The sequence below is a fragment of the Diabrotica virgifera genome, chromosome 5 (genome assembly GCF_917563875.1).
Source record: "Diabrotica virgifera virgifera chromosome 5, PGI_DIABVI_V3a".
NCBI lineage: Eukaryota > Metazoa > Arthropoda > Insecta > Coleoptera > Chrysomelidae > Diabrotica > Diabrotica virgifera.
The window spans coordinates 18,464,480-18,479,365 of NC_065447.1; the positions used below are offsets into that span (position 1 = coordinate 18,464,480).

At 31.3% G+C, this 14,886-nt stretch overlaps 1 protein-coding gene across 2 annotated transcripts in view; it reads right to left on the reverse strand.

Annotated features, from left to right (window-relative positions):
- Positions 1–11,755, reverse strand: part of LOC114332568 (diuretic hormone receptor) — a 70,833-nt gene extending 59,078 nt beyond the window's left edge. For both annotated transcript variants that reach the window (XM_028282401.2, XM_028282393.2), the window contains exon 1: positions 11,595–11,755. The gene's annotated coding sequence lies outside the window, so the exon portion shown is untranslated. The remainder of the gene's footprint in view (positions 1–11,594) is intronic.
- Positions 11,756–14,886: the final 3,131 nt, after the last annotated feature.

Sequence of the window (14,886 nt, forward strand, 5' to 3'; positions counted from 1 at the left end):
TTGTAGTTTATAAACATTTAGAATAACTTTAAAAATGTTGTCCGTAGAAACAATATTTTTATATAGTCAAAAAGATAGTAGGTATTTTAACACGAATTTTCAAATAAAAAAATTTAACCTGGGCTCATTTGGGACAAAGTTAGCCATATGTTTTTTTTAATTCACAGCTAATTTGTTTATAATAATTAAGCAATCTCATTAATGAAATTTTAAAGAATGGGATTTTTATTTTTTCTTAAAAAATTTACACAAACATTATACCTTCACAGCACCCCCTACGATTTTTCAAAAATGTAGTGCAAACGATTACTAGGGGGAATCTACAAATCCAGCGACTTAAAATACCGAAAAAGCAATTTTAAACGAATATAATTTGCTGTAGCTCCGTATCATCTCAATGGATTTTGATCTTTCTTTTTTTAATTGGTATGTAATTTATACGTACATTACAAATGTGCAATTTGTTTATAAATTTATTAATTAATAAACAGTCTATTTTGTTTAAACAATTGTTGAAAAAATATTTTTTTACAAAAATCTATTTTTTTAATCATAGTATCATTAATGATCACAGAAAAAGTTGAAGTACACTTTAATAAATAAATTATTTTTATTAGATAATTATTTATTGAAGATAATTTATTTATTAAAGTATACCTTAACTTTTTCTATGATTAATAGGGATAGTATGATTAAAATCATGGATTTTTGAGAAAAAATAATTTTTTCAAAAACTGTTTAAATAAATTAGACTATTTATTAATTATTAAATGTCTAGACAAATTGCATATTTGTTACGTACAGAAAAATTACATACAAATTAAAAAAATAACGATCAAAATATATTCAGTAGATCCCGAGATATAGAAAATTATAGTAGTTTTAAGTTGCTTTTTATAGTTTTTGAACTCATGAATTTGTCGGCTCCCAGCTCCCCCTTCACTTATTACGACTAGTCACCAATTAAACTACATTTTTATAAATTCGTGTAAAATACCAGCTTTTCTAATATGTAAAATGACTTTTTCTACAGACAATATTTTTAAAGTTATTCTAAATGTTTTTAAACTACAAAATTTCACAAATTTGGCATTAGGATTTTTGACTATATTAGATAACCTTTTTATCGTTTTTTAGTACATTTTGATAGCATCAGTTTTCTACTTTCATTTGTCATACTCAGAATTGCCCTATCTTCATTATTTTCTGTCTTATGTTATTGCAAAATAAAGGTCTCTGGGATAAACAATTAGAATAACTCTTAAACTAATTAATGGATCGGTCTCAAATTTTGAGGGTTTGTTAAGTACCCCAATACCCAACTTTTGATGAAACACTAAAGTTCTAAGATAGTTTTAGTAAAAGTTATTAACAAATAACAAATTTCATAAATTTTGCAGTTTGTGTAGCAACAAATTAACTTTTTAAATTTCAAAAATCGGCATTTTGAAGGTTTTTCAATGTTCTAAAAAACTGAATTTTGTAATTTTGTCAACTATTTAGTTTTTGAATGGAGTGCAAAAAATCGAAAAAATCGCGATTTTTGCACTAAATTGTTTATAATTAAAAAACGGACCCGAACGCTAGGCAGGAAGCAGGTAGGTTTTCTTCCTATAGGTCTACAATACCTAAAAAAGTAGTCAGCTACCTGGATCTTTGAGTGTCCCGAACATGGTCTATTTCTAGCTTATTACCCTGGTCTACAAGTGGCATTTAAAGTATATACTAAAATAATAGAGAATAATAGATAATATTTTTCTACTTAGAAACATAATATATAGAAACATGGAGACAGAGGAGGAACTAGTACTAGCTTTCCCAGACTTGAAATCTGCATTTGACACAATGATGAAAAATGTGAGCTATAAAATTGAATGATAAACTGTTAAATCATAGCTCAATCGTTATTCATATTCATAGCTCCTTGATGAAAGTGAACTAACTGGAATAGAATTCTTTGAATTATTTTAACTGGTATTATAAAATGCAGAATGTAGTATGTAGGTACTGCATTTTGTGTTTGTTTCGATAGTGCAATATTTTCTTAGATTAGATAAGAGACGCCATAGGATAAACTATGAATTTTTAGAAATGTTACTAACTTTAATGATAGTAAAGTTACTAATTGTTAATTTATGAAAATGTTGTAATTGGAAATTGGAACAGTCATCTTTCATTATTTACAATCAAGAAATGTAATCTCATCATCAAAACACAACAATAAAATGAGTCATAGGTATAGTATACATTTTTAGAAATATGGTTAACGAAAGATAAATATCAGATAATAAGAGACCAGATCTAGAAAATAATTTTTAAGAAACGCATTCATTAACAAAACTGGAAGGAACTTACTTTGCAAGCATAATCTAAGCATAGAAATACAATAATCAATACGTCTTTTAAACACTGATGTATGGCTTGGAAAGAGAAAATAAAATTGATAATAAAGAATAATCATAACACAAACAGAAATAAATTTTGAAATTAAAAAACTAAATCCTAAATCCTGTAGGATAATAACAGATTACCTCATATCTGTTCATTAGCCTACACCGCTACAGCTTAAAATAAATTTTGATTTCAAAATATATTGTACGGTTTTGGTATGATTATTCTTATCACAAAGAATTTGGGATTATAAAAACTATTGGAATTAAGAAACTTCAATAGTTGTGTGATATATATTGTTTAGAAAGAGAAAAGGTCATTTTACAAAGGTCGTCAAAATTATTATTTTCTGTTTCAAGTAAAGGAGATACCTATACGTCAATTTAAGTACTGCAAGCTAATAGTGAGACTGTGAGCCAACAACATCAGTTACTTGTGCTGGACATCGAAGTTAAAAGTGAAATTAAACGAAAATATCAAAGAAGACCACAAAAAATCAACTGGTTGATGTTGAAATATCAGAAAGCAACTTTATTCAGAACAAAATAGTAAAAAACGAGATGACAAAATAGTAACCAGGATAACATTAAAAGTAGGTATATAACGAGTAGTGAGAGAGAGCATTGGAAAAGATGTACAGGATCTGTTCGACAAGTATAAAGAAATAACAAATGGTAGGGGCATAATATCATTTAAAAAATAGGTAGGCTTGGATGGACTGCAAATGTGTGAATAGCAAATAAAATTTACCCACATTATTAGCGGCACCAGTAGGATATATATCCTACTGGTGCCAAGTAGGCAACAGAGTAGGGATAGACCAAGACTGAGATGGAGGGATGGTGTGAATGAAGACTCGAGGAAAATCTGCGCAGCAAACTGGCAACGGTTGGCGATGATCAAAAAGGACTGGAGAAATCGACTCGGAAAAGTCAAGGGTCAATTAGGCTGATGATGATAGGAAAGGATCATGAGTAAACAAAACAGGAAAGAATTTCTCTAATTTCTACAAAATCAAACAAAGCAGGAATATTGGAAAAGTAGGGGTAAGTGATGAAAAACACGAAGAATAAAACGCTCCTACACACAAGGAACTTATTAAAACAAGCAAGAGGACCGGATTAAATCACAATGAATTAATAAATAGGAGAGGAGAAGAACTGATGCACCGGATTCATAAACTCATAAAGAATATATGAAACTGGAAAAATATGCCTACGGAGTGGAAAAAGGGTCATATAATAACGATGTATAACAAACAAGATCCATGGGATATCAGTAACTATGGAGGAATAATGCTACTGAAAACCACATACAAGCATATTAAGAAATAGGTACCAGATTTGATGAATTTGATTTTACAACATTTGATGACTTAAATACTTTTAATGACTTAGAAAAAAGAGCGTGGATCTGTTTCAAAAATGTGGTCAAAAACTTCATGGGAAATTATAAAGACAGCTGCAAGGAATATTTCAACAATATACTGAAAGTAGGTAGATTGTTGTTTCAACTGTAGTGATTTAGGCTGCAACATGTCTTTTACAATCCATTTACTTGATTCTCACTTGTATTTTTCCCACAAAATGTTGGAGATGTTAGTGATGAATAGAGTTTCACGATACGATACAATATCGATACTTTTTAAGTAGGTATTGAGTATTGTATTGGTTATGCTAATGAAGTATCGTATCGAGTATCGATATCGGTAATACTTTCTTATAAAAATATCGTATTGATATTGATTTCGATACGATATCGATACAATACTCGATAAACTATCGACATAAAAAGGATTATACTTGGCAAATGAAGATTATCCTCAAAATATTACGAATATTTCTTATAACTTATATGTATATCCTTATAAAGATTGAAATGGCTGAATGCTTCTTTGAAAGTCGACAAATACTTACTAATTCTGTATTGTTTAAAAACTACTAAGCACGGCCAAAAAGCATATACCAAGAGGCTATCGAAAAGAATACATTCCCGGTTGGTCCCATAATAGTGAAGAACTGTACCAAAATTTCCTTGAAAGTGGCGATCAAGAAATAGCAGATGAACTGCTCCATAGCCTAGATGCAGCGAGACAACAAAAATGGACCGAAACTGTAGAAAGTCTTAATTTTCAAACATCAAGCAGGCAAGCATGGACACTATTAAGAAAATTAGGAAGCGGAACTCCTTTAACAAGGAACAAAAGAACAATTAACCCAAACACTATTGCCTCACATCTGGTATCAACATCTAGAGCACCGAAAGACAAGCCACATACAACCAAGGTAAAACGAGAGCTCAAAACTTTAAAATTCAAATCTACAGACACCGAATACTCCCGCCCTTTCACTTCTCAAGAAGTCACTATTGCTCTCAAAGATGTAAAGCCAGGTAAAGCCCCAGGTTTTGACAATATTCATCCCGAATTCTTAATTAACTGCGGCAAATATGCGAGAGAATGGATAGCCCACTTTTTCACGGACATTATGAAGACCGGTATCATACCACAGGAACTCAAACGCTCGAAGGTCATTGCCATATTAAAACCAGGGAAACCAAATGATAACAACCCTAAGAATTACACACTGAACAAAATATTGTACATAGTACCAATGAACGCCAATCATTGACTTTTTTTTACATTGATTCAATGAAAATTCCGTTAATACTATAAACACGTAGCCATTAAGTAATAACCATATTCATTATTACAATGTAATTTTATTCATTAAAAAATAATGAATACAATCATTAATCCAATGAATCGTATTATCTATCCAATGACTTTTTTCATAGTACTAATAATTTGTTTATTGTATATATGAAACTATACATCAGGATTATGCGGTTAAATTGATGAATATAAAACGTTGCACTAATGTACAGTGTTTTTTAAATTACGCACTTGTTTATTGAATCAATGTTTTGGTAACATTAAATCAATGTTTTCGACTTTGATTAATGACTCGATACATTGTTTTGATGTAGCGCAATCATTGTATTAATGTAATATACCTGAATCAATGATCAATACATTGTAGCAATAATCTTGTACATAAACCGATACATTTCTTAAAACTCTACAAGTGTTTTTATTGGTGTAAAAAAATCACGTGACAACAGTTGCAGCCTCCTAGCAGACAGTCACCCTGCAGACTCTGAGGAGCGGTGTTTGGCACTAGTGATTTCGTTGATTTTTCTAAGGTATGTATTTACATATATTTTTAACTATTTATAAATTATTTTGTTGGATTTCTATAAAAAAAAGTTGTACTTCTATTTCCACTTTTGCAGATTGATATGGACTTTGGATTTGGAAATGGAAATGGACTTATTGATGGATGGGACAGCAATTTCGAAAGAATTGTCTCCTTTTTTCGGTGTGAAAGTCATATCAAGGATAAAACAAATAAATTTTTATTTGAAAAGATTAACCATGAAGACATTACGGAATTTAAGTACCTATTTCATTATTCAATCCTGCATATCTAGTATTAATTAATTTTTGTTCTCTGTAAATTTTTTCAAAAGCTAATTCGACACATAGGTAAAAGAAAATAGGAACCATTTGAAAATATTTCTAAATGGTATAATCTTATAAAAGATTAGTAAATTAAATCTTTAGGTGATTAAACCGTAAAGAATTGAAAAATATTATTAACTCTTGCAGTCGGTAATATCTATCAAAGTAAAAATAAACATCTTAACATCTAGCAATTTTTTTCAGGATAAATTAAAATATTTCTATAAAAAAGTGATACGCATAAAAAAGTGAAAAATACAACTATGTTCACTATTTCGATTTATTTTTTATAATAATTATTAATATAAATTGTAGATGGCAGTTCTTCTTTGGGTTCTACATCGATATTTTGTACGAACTGATAAAATGGCTAAAGAAAGATCTTAATGGACAACCAAATATATAATAAAATGTACCATCAGCGATTTTCAGTAATCATTCTTACATCGGGAATACCCAGCAAGAAGTCGAAGATCATATATTAGATTTTTGAAATCAAACAGTTGCCATTCAACCATTTGTTTTTTGTATGGGTGGTGATAATTAATCCCAGAGAGATGTTGTATTTATGGATATGTTATTGTAGATGTATTTATTTTCACGATATCAGGTATACATTTTTATATAATATAAATATATGTATTTTTATATATTTTATAAGAACAATCAATTTCTGTTATATTTAGTTATTCAGTTTTTTCCAAATTACATTATAAAAAGTTGTTTGTGTTAATTAAAAATATATGTTTTTTTCTTTAAAAATCATAGATACTTAACATTAGTTTGAGAATTGGCAAAAATCATTACTTCAACCGATATTTGTAATATTTATGTAGATATTAAATCGTCATTTTGTTTACTTATTAACTATTTGTATGTTATATACAAATATACATGAAGATGACATTCACTGAAAAAAAAAACAGTACGTAAATATAATGAAAAAAACATTGATTCAAAAACGGGGAGCATTAATTTTCGTCCAAAGATCAGTATCATTGGTCCAATGTAAGCAGATAAAATAACTAATCCTCAAAAACATTAACTTCTTTGAATTAGTACGTTCATTCAATGTACTGTCTAGTTAAGAATTAATGTACCGATACATTGATTCAATGTACCTATCCATTGATACAACGTACCGATACATTGATTAAATGTACCGATACATTGATTAAATGTACCGATACATTGATTTTTAACTAGAAAGTACATTGAATGAACGTACTAATTCATAAAAATTAATGTTTTTGAGCATTAGTTAATGTATCTACTTACATTGGACCAATGATACTGATCTTTGGACGAAAATTAATGCTCCCTGTTTTTGAATCAATGTTTTTTTCATTATATTTACGCACTTTTTTGGTTCAGTGCAGACCAATAGCCCTACTATCGGTTAAGTTTAAGCTTCTAGAGCGCCTTATCTACAATAGAATTAGCACAAAGTTGCTTGAAACAATACCGGTTGATCAGGCAGGTTTCCGACCCAAAAGAAGCTGCGCAGATCAGGTTCTTTCACTTACCACATTTATCGAGGCAGGGTTCCAGCGAAAACTTAAAACTGCAGCCGCATTCATAGACCTAACAGCGGCCTACGATACAGTCTGGAGAGAAGGCATGATATACAAGCTCCTCCGTACAATCTCCTGTAAATCCACCGCTCGAATAATCAACAGCATGCTAGCCGACAGAACGATTCAAGTGGTCATGGGATCTGACATCAGCACCCCAAGGAAACTGAAGAATGGACTGCCTCAGGGATCTGTCTTGGCTCCTCTTCTCTTTAGCCTATACATCTCTGATATACCAGAAACCAGATCAAGAAAGTTTGGTTACGCCGATGACTGGGTCCTTGCAACAAGGTGTAAGTCATTTGAAGAAACAGAAGAAATCCTCACGGCGGACTTGCACATAGTGGGAAAATATTTCCGTAAATGGAGGCTCCAACCAAACGCTACGATAACAGAGGTTTCCAGTTTCCACCTAAATAACAAGCTTGCAAGAAGAATACTCAATATTCAGTTCGAAAACACCACACTCGCCTACAATAAAACACCAAAGTACCTTGGGGTGACTCTTGACAGAACCCTATCATTCAAGGAACATCTGACAAAGACAGCGGAAAAACTTAAATCCAGAAACAACATCATCCAGAAGCTGTGCGGCACAACATAGGAAGCATCGGCTTCCACCTTGCGATCATCTGCCTTGGGCCTAGTCTTCTCAACTGCGGAATACTGCTCTTCAGCATGGCTTAACAGCCCACATATACACAAAGTAGATGTCCAATTGAATAATACAATGAGAATGATTGCTGGAGTTATCAAATCCACCCCTACGCAATGGCTCCCAGTACTGAGCCACATTCCACCACCCAAACTACGACGCATACACGCACTCACTAGTGAGTACAGAAAGATAGTAGGTAACGAGAACCTGCCAATCCATCAAGATATAGATGCCGCCAACGGTAACCGTCTACGCTCCAGACGACCACCAATAAAAACAGCAAAGATTGCTGTGGAGAGTGAGTTCAATTTAACGACAACATGGACTCGAGAATGGATGGAACAACAAAATAGCAACTTACCCTGCATCACACAAAAACCACCAGGCTTTGACTTACCACGCAACACATGGTCTGTGCTGAACCGAATCAGAACCCAACACGGCAGATGTGGTTACATGATGCACAAATGGGGTAAACGACCATCCCCACTCTGTGACTGTGGACAACCACAAACCATCTATCACATCACAGAACAGTGTCCCACAAGATTATATCATGGCAGGTCAGAGGATTTCCTGATGGCGACTCCAGAGTCGATAGACTATGTAAATAAGTTAGATGTGCGTTTGTGAACCTATGTATTGTCTTATACAAAATATATGTAAATGTAAATGTGTCAGGTGCCATACGTTAAATAAAATAATTGAAAATATAGGGAAATCCCCGGAGATTCGGAATAAATCGCAATTCAGTATTTGTTAAAAATTATTTTTGAGTCATCATCACTCATTTTCATAATATTGCCACAAATACCACATGACAAAAACAGTGTAATCATAACAAAAAAAAAAAATCAATGGGAAAATCCCAATAGTTGGCTGTATACCATAGTTTAAAAAACCAATACAGAAGTAAAAACTTCGAGATGTATTCTGGTATAAAATCGTTTATTTAAAACTATAAAATGTCATCGATTGCAGAACGTTTTCGTTCTAAACAGAACATCTTCAGTGCCTAGAATGAAGTATTTCCACGTTAGTTTAAAGCAAAAGGTTAAAAATGTGACTGTTAAAATGAAAAATGTGGGAATACTTACATCCTGCCGAGTATTTTGAAACTAGCACACTGTAAATAGTGTTAACATTATCATATATGGTTTACATAATGTAATATGTTAAAATGTTATGACTACAAGTCGATGTTAATGGATAAAGTGGAACACATGCTAAAAGGGTGCCATGGTTCCCTGCTCGAAGATGCTAGGTACTTGCCAATTCAATGGGCACAGACCAACTGAGAAATTATGAAGTGGATATACAATTTGACAAGGGTGACATGACATGACAAGATAAAGCCAATTTTTTGGTTAAAGTTTCATTTGATTTTGGATTTTTTAATAAAATGCGAAGGTTTGTCTGCAAAAATAATTTAAATTATTTGAATAATAAAATCTACTGTAAAGTTTAAATTAGCAACTCTCTATTCCAGAATAACTTATAGATTCATTAAATTTAATACAGATATATTACATGGTTTAAGTTGTGACGTCATCGGATGTGAAATGACGAGATGAAAGTTGAGTTTTGTTGAAACAAGGAAATACACTACATAATAAAAGATAATTAGACTTGCGTGGAAAAACAAAGCTAAACAAGCCGAAAAAACCAGAATTTAAGAGTATTTTTATGTGATGAAATGTTGGTTGCCTAACAAGGCAAGCAGGCAACAGGTTGAAGGTAAACGGTAGAATATTGCGAGAAAACAGTATATATACAAAAGGTGGCTATTTATTGTGTTAAATTTATTATTATACTATTGTAATGAATAATTATGTCTGTTAAAAGTTGGAAAATAGTTGTTAACAAAATTAAATAACTAAAGATTACTGTTAGTGAGGTAGATATATGTGTGAAGGATATGATTGTATATAGTATTGTGAAATGAATAAAAGTATGTAATAATATAATAAAATTAAACTATGTGACATAAAGTCTAATTCATCTTTATGTAGTTTTGAAAGGACTGAATGAATTGGAAGTAATGTATCTTGATAGTCTACCAACGTAGAATAGTGAATAAAATAATTAGAATGAGAGCTACCAATATAGGTCAAATTGTGGGTTGGTGTCAGTATGTAAAGAAGAATCTAAATTGAATGAGTATATGAAATAGAAAAGTATGAGATTGATTTCTATTGGTGATAGTGGAGTGAACAGACTGAACTAAATGAAATATATTTAAGTGCAGAACTTTATGAACGTATGTTATTGCAACTGAAATCAAACAAATGAAAAATGTGAAAAAATTTTATTTTAAATTGGGATAAATGGATATAAGTTGCCTGATATGAATGGAAGTGAAAAGATAGATGAAAAAGAAGAATAGTGAATGCAATAAAACTTAAATGTTATAGTCTGAAAGAAGTTTGACTGAATGGGTCGTAATGGATATAGGTGTGCAGTATCCTATTGTTAAGTAAAGTCTAAGAATCTAAAAAGAAAGAAGTGACAGAATGTTACTAAGTAAGGAAAGTGATATATATGACAGACCAGAGTGATTGGATGTATGGTGTTTTTTTATTATTGTAAGCGGAGATGAGAGAAAATGAGTAAGTAACATAACAGGCAACAGGATAAGTGAGTGTGAAGAACATTCCAAAGAGACAATAAACCAGACCGATTTAAGGATTAATAATATGTAATAATATGTAATCATAACAGTCATTTACTTACTCTCAAGAGTTTTAAGTTCAGGCCCTCAAGTGTAAAATATAATAACAGCTGATGCTTGGGTCGCAGATCACTTATACTTTTATGTAATAAACAATAATTATGCTCTAAATAGCTATTCTATAAAATATAATCAAACTGTGGCGTTTTATTTATTTTTTCTCGATATCGATATTTTCAATAATATCGAGGCAAGCGTATCGACAATACAAGAGTATTGTATGGATTTCAGATAATGAGTATCGTACCGACATTAATATTGCTAAGGTATGTATTGTATCGGTATCTTATTGGTTTTCGATACGATATCAATACAATATCGATATTTTTATCTAATATCGTGAAACTCTAGTGATGAAAATGGACAACGTTTACATTAAAAGATTTCAAGTATGGAAAACCTATAACACCGAAAATGGGGTCCGAGATTGCTGGCTGTCCACTGCTGGATACTTAAAACAGATACACCAGAAGCAAAATACTCAAGAAAATCCCTCAGAACCACCTTTTAATGTAGTTAACCCATATATGTAGGTATAGCTGAAAGTACAAGGTGTTTTTATATTTGAGTGTCACGAAAACTATACGTGATAAGAAATTCACCATTGCCATACTGGGATTTAGTGCAAAAAGTACTATAAGAATCAGTCCGTTTTTAGATCCTAATCAATCAATTATTCCTCAAATACAAACTATACAAAAATCACGTGGTACTTACATGAACATAATTTAATCCTAAAGTGAGCAATTTTCACCGAATCGTAAAATTAGTTCGAAAATCCACACACAAGCAAAAATTCGACAATATTAAACTGAAAAATCCGTAATTAGATACGAACAGTATTGCTTATGCTTATGAGGTTATCAGATTGTTTGCTTTGTACAAAGATTCTTATTGTTCTGTTTAACAAATAATAAAGGCGATAGATAAGTAAGGCAAAAATATAGCGACATGGTGGTAAATATTTAATACCTACATTTTCCAGTCAAATCCTGGTTGAGATGGAGCTCTGATATATACGTAGGTAGCAATAAAATTTAGTAGGTTTAGATCATCGATATTGTATTTGTTTGTTTCTATATTTATAATACAAGCTGATAAATATTTACTTCGTAAATCATTATGTCAAAATAAATAATTTTTACATCGAAAAATTCGTTTACACGATAAAATCGTAAATAATATTGTTTTTATTTTGTTTATTAGATACATACAAAACATCACAATTTATATTCCAGTACACTAGTGCGGCAAAACTAGTCTTCCAAATTTTATATCCATAACTTTCTTGTAGAAAAGCTATATCCACGGAAAATATAGATCCACCTTCAACCATGTCCTTCTTCATGGGGTCCTTCTTCAAAAGCCATAACCTCTCTTGATATAAAAGTAAGGATGCTGCGATGCTATCTTTTCTTTGTTTTTTTTATGGTGTTGCATCGTGGAATTTAAACGAAGATATATGCAAAAAATTGGAAGCATTCGAGATGTGGCTATATTGGAAAATACTTAAAATTCCGTGGACTGATTGAGTCACAAATGAGGAGATCCTCAGAACAATGAAGAAGAACAGAAATGTACTTCTCTTTACGTACCATCTCCGCGACGGAGGTTGTGCATCCGTACCATTCCTTCAAGTTACGCAACCATGAGATTCTCCTTCCTACACTTCTCTTGCCCTGGATTTTCCCTTGTAAACTTAGTTAAAGGATGTTGTATCTCTCATTACGCAGGTATTGCAGCTTTCGCGTCTTGATGGTTTCCAATATTTCCATTCCTTTATTGACTCTTCCCATGACTTCGTTATTTGTTACATGCTCGGTCCATGATATCTTCAGGATTCTTCTATATACCCACAGTTCAAATGCTCCCAACTTTTTAGTAGTCGACGCGTTAAGTGTCCATGCTTTTATCCCGTAAAGCAGAGTCGAGAAAATATAACACCTTGCCAGCCTAATGATGTACTGATCACCATCAAATCTCGAAAGTTACATACTCTGAGCTAATTAGCAAAATACAAGGAAAAGTTATTTACCAGCAATTTTATTGCTGGAATCGAATCTTATGATTGTATATTAATAATATGGGCATGCAAAGTCCGCAGATAGTGTGCTACTTTTTTTATAAACAAAATGGCGCTCGAAAATCGTGTTTTTTTCAATTTTTGCTCTATAACTCCAAAGATTTTAACTTTACACCAAAAACGCCCAAATAAAAATTCACCGTAATTAAATTCTGCATAGAGACCTGTTTTTCCCGATTTACTTCGACAAAAATTTTTCCCGGAAAATGCAGGTTTTTCCAACAAAATCTTTAATTTTCAACTAAAATTTTAGATAAGTAATTGTTTCTCAATAATTAAATAACTTGGTAATATAAAAGCTCTTATCGTATAGATTATAATTCCAGAAGCCAATGGAAATTGAATGAACAGTTTAGCAACAATTAAAATGTGTATAATTATGATACATAAGAATAGCTATGACTTTTGTATAAAAAGACACTGTACCTATCTAATGAACTTTACAGAATTGAAATTGGACTATTTAGGCCAGGAACCGAAGCTTTTCACCTCGCAATTTTTACAGAATGGATAGATTTGCTTGAAAATTTGAGAATAAGTAGTGGATAGTCCAAGGATCAAAATCTATATGATTCGGAAAGGCGCTTTTACCATGGGGATGGTTGCCAACCCATCTCGGGGGTGGAAATTTTTTATTATGTTTTGACCGCAAAAGTTGATAAAAACATTCATTCTAAGCAAAAAATGTTCTATACATTTTTTTGATAAAGTTAATAGTTTTCGATTTATTCGCTATCGAAAGTGATAGTTTTGTATAGAAAAAAATCATTGTTTTTCGATATAGTCATTTACGATTCACTCAATTTTTGCCGTAGAAAAAAATTTTTCAAACCAAATCCTTGGGAATTAAATAACCTACTATTTTGCATTGAAACATTTTTTCGTATCTCTGATGCTAATCTTTCTATTCTGAAGGAAATGGCATTATTTACCAAACTGCAAAAATTCGTTATTCGCTTTTAACTCCAGTTTTTTTAAAACTAATCATTCTAAGCCAGTCAAACTTCTACAATCTATTAACAGTACATAAATAAATAAGAATGAATAAGGCCAATGACTAAAAACATCGCTAACTTACATTATTATGCTTCCAATTAGATTTCTCCTTTTTTTTTTTCAAAAAAATATATTGATTTTTTAACCTTAATTTTCTTATTTTTTATTTTAGAAAGTTTGTTGAAAAACGATTGTATATGTTTTTATAAGATCTATAAGACTGTTTATATTAAATCTTTTAAAAATCATCATTCCCAAGAAGAGGTGACTTTGAAAGGGGTGGTAAAGGTGCAATAGCAATAGCTCACTCAATTTTTGTCGTAGAAAACATTTTTGCAAACCCTTTCCTTGGGAATTACATAAGCTACAATTTCACATTAAACATTTTTTCGTATCTTTGATGCTAATCTTGCTATTCTGAAGAAAAGAATAATTTTTCCAAACTACAAAAATTAGTTATTCGCTTTTAACTCCATTTTTTTTAAACTAATCATTCTAAGCCGGTCAAACTTCTAGAACCTATTAATAATACATAAGTTAAAAAGACCAAATAAGGTCAATGACGAATTTTAATTAGGGTAGTGATTAGGGGGTTGCTTGCGATCACTTTTTCGCTGAAAAAAATAGGGACTGATATTCTTTTCATTATAAGTCACTTAATTTTGTAGCTAGAGACTTTTTTTATTTCTGGAGATAGATATTTTTAAATACTTAAATTTAGTTTAAACAAGTTGTCCTGGAAAAATGCATACTTTTCCCGTCTTTTGACTTTGAAACTACAATATTTAGCATTTGACGAAGAAGAGCCAACATATATTGAAGTATAGCTCAATTAATATTGGTCTTAAAGAGAATTTAAAACAAAGGTTTTGTTTATTTTTTCAAAAGGTACATTTTTGTTAAAAATAAAATTAAAATTAAAATAAAAAA